Consider the following 5,987-nt stretch of genomic DNA (forward strand, 5'->3'; position numbering starts at 1 on the left):
GGCTCGTTTGGGTTGAGAAAATATGTAAAATATGTAAAATATTTTCTCAACCCAAACGAGCCGTTTTTGCATATAAATTTCTCAACAAGTGGGTTTCTCGACATCACTGATTAGACAGGTACCTCATATATGATGAAGCTCGTCCTAAATATCTCTCCCCAGTTAACTTATATTTCAAATATAAAAATAAATAAAAATAAATATATATATATGTATAACTTTAAATAGTAATAAAAAATATAAAAACTTTAAATAGTAATAAAAAATATAAAAACTTTAAATAATAAAAAATATAAAAACTTTAAATAATAAAAATATAAACTTTAAATAATAATAAAAATATAAACTTTAAATAATAATAAAAATATATAAACTTTAAATAATAATAAAAAATATATAGTTTATTTATTTATGTATTTAAAAAAAATGCCACCAGCAAACTTGACATTCTGCTAATAGAATAAAATAATAACTGTATACGAGCCAAAATACATGGACATTGCCCTGAAAAGAACCAAATAATATTCAGTTCACAGTTATAAATATCAATCAGCCAAGAGTATAAGTACGGAGAGGAGGAAGAGGTGATAGAGAACTTGACTTTCCAGGGTATGAACTTTTATCACCCAAACACCGACGACATTCTTTAACCAGCTAAGGAAATTGTTTTGATGCACAATGTTTGGTTAGAAAAACAGTTAAATTGTAATAATTATAGGACATTGTATGCTTTGTGTTTATTATTATTTGTGCTCTAAATTGTGTTTGAAATTAATAAATAATTTTTGAAAAAACCCAAAAACATCGCCTTTGAAAATTTGGGTTTGCATCTCTCAACACTTTAAATCTTTGACAACAAAAAGAATTACAGCATTCACAATTAAGTACTAGATTTTTGTTATTTTTATGTACATATTTGGTTTGTTATAAAAGTAAAAAAAAATACTTATTAGGTAACGTTAGAAAATGTAAATGAAGAAATAGATTAATTTGTTTGCAATATATGTATATACATGTGATCGTGTGTATTACATAATTTTTTGCTGTAATTTGAACTAAGTGTACATAAGGTTATTTCTAACTTGTTACATAGGCTTAGAATAAAGGAAGTTGTCATATTTAACTGATGCAAGCCTGACGATAGTCTGGATAAATAATGATAAGCTTTTATTGTAATCTGCAGGGATTTTAGAAAGGAAAATATTATTTCATTTTTTTTTTTTTGGTTACAAGGTTAAACAAATGGCCTAACCTCATGTAGTGTAAGTGTAGAGAAAATAATGCATAACATATAAATATTTACCAAAAAATAAGTTGATATTCAATTAGAAGATTCTAGAAGCTTTGCAAATGGAATTTGGAAACTGTAATATTAAAGATATATAAATTGTATTAATTTTAGCATGAAAATCACCTTGCTCATATACTAGTCAAAGTTTAAAATTGAGACAAATCTTTATAAAAAAAATTATTATGGATGAATATTTTTGAGTTTCTCATTTTCTAAATTATATGTGATTGATGGAATGTGGTAAGTGATTAATCACTGGACTACTTAATCACTGTTTAGCTAATTAATTATTTTCACACAAGCCATTTGTAGCTGGAATAATTGTAAAGAATAATAATTGGAACCATTAATTTTTATTGGTTATGTGTTTTGAACCATTAAAATATTTTAATAATTTTTGTGATAAATTGATTTAAACATAATTTCAGTTAATCAGTTATTTTATGTATGTGGCATTATCATTGAAATTGGTAGTTGTATATTATGATTGATTTAAATGTACAGCTGTACTGTGTTTATTCTATAAACTTAAAACAAAACTGCATTTTTTTTACAGTAAGGACATTTGTGAAGACTACAAGGACACCATTTTATGTCCTCGGTGTGATGTAGATATGGAATATTAGGCCAGGCATGCACTTTTGTCAGAATAACTCATCTTTTTGACAATGGTGCTGCTGTATTTTTTGCTGTTTGTATGTCACTCTGGGGTAAGAATAATATAGATTTACATGTTAAAGTTGAATAAATAATATTCTCTACTTCAGACTCTGTTAGAACTTTCATACACAAAATATCAAATTGTTATTTAGTTTTAATACTTTTTTTAAGTAATGCTTTTCTTGTAACTATTTTCTTTTTGCATGTTGACTATCCAACATGCATAGTAATTTTGATTTTAAGATTAAAATTACTGGTATGCATTAGAAAATGTTCAAATTTCACATACAAAATTTTTATAACCTCCAGATAATTATCAAACATTTTTGTACAGAAAAAAACTTAATATTTTGTCTGTTATTTTTACTAATGAAACTCTATATGGGCTTGATAGATTTGACCACTATAAACAATTACGAAATTAATATAAATAATGCTTTTTTTTAATTCTGAAATAACTACAAACTATAACTCATATAAAATAGCTTAAATTTGATAACATTATACATTTATGTACAAGGGGAGGACAGAAAAGTGCCCCTCCCTTGAAAATATTGTTAATGTATTTGATATCATATTTGAACAGATCTCATGAAGTGCATTTTACACATTTTTCTGGTATCTAATAAAATATATAACAAATTAACAGCATTTTCATGGGGGCCACTTTTCTTGTCCACTCTCTGTTTATATATTTATTATTTTTATTATATTGATCTTTCAACTGTGCCCGGATAACAGTATAGAAGTTACAATGACATGGTGCATGTGTGCTCATGCTACTAAATACAGTAATATAAAACTGACCTTCACAAAGGACCTGAATTTGGGGAAAGTAACTCACTAAGAAAATCCTCATGAAATGTGTAGTAATGGACACCCATAGCAAAAGGGTTACTTCAACATAAAAACGTCCAACATTGTATACTTACACTACTTGAAATGGCCTTAATTTCAAACCAACATAAAACACATCAAATTTGCTTCAGATCCAAGACTTCAAACTTCTATAACTGAAATCTCCCATCAAACACTTCAAAATAATTCCAAAAACATGTTATTACTTTGAGATTTCTTTATCTGTAATTTGGGACTTTTCAAGGAAAAAAGAAAGCACTTTACAAAGTTTTTAATTACTAACACTTTGGTGAACAAAAATAGTTGAATTAATTGTCACAAGTCACATCAGTTTAAAGAGTGATTTATATTCTGTTGCAATTTCTGACTTTACTGATGATAAACCTTTCACTTTGTTTTTATTTACTTTCAGCTGTAATATTTCTTGAATTGTGGAAAAAGTATTTGGAAATAATTACCCACCACTGGGATATGACTAGTTTTGATACTTTAGAGGTAATGTGTACCTTAGTAACTAACTTTATGACAATGGGCTTGTGTATTTAACATCAACTTTTAACCATGGCAGTATACTTACTGTGATTCTGAAGGTACTAGTTGTGTCATCACAAACTTTGACAGTAATCAGAAAAATATTTTAATTATATGTTGTCATAGTGTTGACTGTTCTGATTACAAAGTGATTTTTTATGTTAAAATTAGAAATACTTCATTTAAAAATTTTCAAATTTCACTTATGTAGTTCTTTAAACCTCCTTCATAAATATCAGATGTTTGCTGTCAGTAAAAAATTTATTTTATCTGTTATTTTACAAACTATAACTCTCTAAATGATCAGTCAATTTAAACACCCTCAAAACCATCATAAAAAATTATGAAATAATTATAAATTACATTTTTTATTGCGCTAGAATGACAGCAAATTGTGGCCCTAAACTGTGATAGTTTATCCTAAATAACTTAAAAACTTGTGACATCTGTTTATTCTTAATCTTATAGTTTTATCGACTTTTGAACCACATGTAACTGTTAATACTTCATCACAAGTTTTAAATCACTTGGTGAACATTCAACTTATGTTACCCTATTGAATTACATTAAACAATATGAAGAATAATTAATTGTTATTCTTTATTTTAGCTAATCCAACAACTTTTTGCTTTTTCATTTTAGTTACTTTTATAGTAATAAATAAAGAATACTTATGAAAAACAAAAAAATGTACTTTTACCAGCATCTGTTTTTGTTCTTTTGTGGCACTACCACACTAAATGCCTCCTGTTAGTACAGCAGTAAGTCTATGGATATACAACATCTGAGATAACTATTGGTAGCTTGTAAAAGAGAGGCTGTGATAGGTGTGCATGCTAAATGACTCTAATTTCCTAGTGTATGACATCGTGAACGAATAAGATAGAAAGCCGTAAAATAACTACTTTATAATAACTAATTTACATAAAATTATTCAATTCTTGTAGAGGTGATAAGTAAATTATACACAAAGGAAGAATCTAAGAACTTAAATACTATTAAAATTTGATTCAGTAATTACATTGTGATATAAAGTTTACTTATATACATTGATAATAACTAGCTTAATTAAATTTTGAATTTAACTCTGTAAAAGATTGTGACATATGCAGTTTGACCTACTTGATGTGAAAGTGTTAATGACCTTGTTTTCCTGCCTTGATTGGGTGCTCAGGACAAGTTTGTTTGTTTCCATTATTATATTTACAGCTATTCTCTAGTATTTCCCTTTGAACATCATTTCAAACTTTGATTTATAAAAATAATGTTTGAATGTTCCCTAAAGTTATTCTTTTGAGAAAGTTTCTCAAAAATACATGTTTAAAAATGTAAATTTCTTAACACACAGATATGATGTTTTACCTGAACTCTTGATCATAATGTGGTTTGTTTTTGTATCATCAGGAACATCCAAGGCCAGAATATTTAGCTAAGTTATCAACAGTAAATAAAAGGAAAGTAAACTTTATTACAGGGTAAGAACATCACTATTATCAATTTATAATAAACATCAAAACAAAAATCTGACTTTTGTCCAGTTTTTCCATTTGTTTTGTTTTTATACAAGATCTATCTGTTGATGATGATAGTGTTGTAGTTGATTATCAAATTGTAAGTTTTATGACGACAGTAAAAGTGTCTGGTATTGGTTTTACAACAAAATTGTAACTAAATATACTCTATCAAACAAAATTAACAAGCTGTGTATCTTTTGTATCAATTCTTTTTAAAAGTATTGAAAATTATTAAACTTAAAAAAATGCCTTATTCTTCTTGAAAGATAGTTATTTTGGGTAAATGGTCTTCAAAGGTATAATTTAAAGAGGGTGGTAAAACACTTTTTTTAAGTAATTCAGTATAAATGCACCACATATAGTTTAAAAGATAACAAAGTATAAAAAATTAATGTTAATAATAAAAGTTTAAAGATCTTGATAGAACATTGTTTGAGATTGAAAGTTTAAAATGTCAACTTTTATGCTTGTTTGAAATATTCTCATTTAAAGTTCCCAGTCTGGCTGCCAGGTGATTAAGGCGCTTGACGCATAATTATAATGTGATGGTCAATTCCATTATTTGTTTGTAAAAGAGTGTCCCAAGAGTTGGCAGTGGGTGGTGATGACTAGTTGCCTTACTTTTGGTCTTATACTGCTAAATTAGGGACAACTAGCACAGATAGCCCTCGTGTAGCTTTGTGTGAAATTCAAAACAAAGCAAATCATTTAAAGCTCGTTAAATTTTATCCCTTTTTTTAAACAAAACAAACAAACAAGTTAGATGTTCCAATACCTAAGTTGTAGTTTTATTATCTCCTTCAAAAATAATGTAAATTGAACTTCAGAAGGAATATTACAGCAGTTTTTATCAGTTCTGGTTCTTTTTCTAAGTCCATGTGTTTGAACTTTATTTCTTACAAGTTATGAAAATTCAGTACTTAGTTTTACACTGATGTGTTTTTCTAAATGCTTCTGTGATGTACACTGTAACATGTAAATGAATCATGTGTTTCCTTTTGAAAGAGACAAGTACCACACACCATATTTTCCTGGTCTGTGATGTTACTACTTGAGAGTATTTATTTATGAATTAATTTGAAGTATATAGGTGTGTACACTAAAGTTATGTAAACGTTTAAGATTTCAGATTT

General features: G+C 27.2%; 1 long non-coding RNA gene across 1 annotated transcript; it reads left to right on the top strand.

Annotated features, from left to right (window-relative positions):
• Positions 1-468: 468 nt before the first annotated feature.
• Positions 469-3,924, top strand: LOC143242683 (uncharacterized). Its single transcript, XR_013023140.1, has 3 exons — positions 469-609; positions 1,848-2,001; positions 3,222-3,924. It is a non-coding gene; the product is annotated as an uncharacterized LOC143242683 (long non-coding RNA).
• Positions 3,925-5,987: the final 2,063 nt, after the last annotated feature.

The sequence above is a fragment of the Tachypleus tridentatus genome, unplaced genomic scaffold (genome assembly GCF_004210375.1).
Source record: "Tachypleus tridentatus isolate NWPU-2018 unplaced genomic scaffold, ASM421037v1 Hic_cluster_2, whole genome shotgun sequence".
Lineage (NCBI taxonomy): Eukaryota > Metazoa > Arthropoda > Merostomata > Xiphosura > Limulidae > Tachypleus > Tachypleus tridentatus.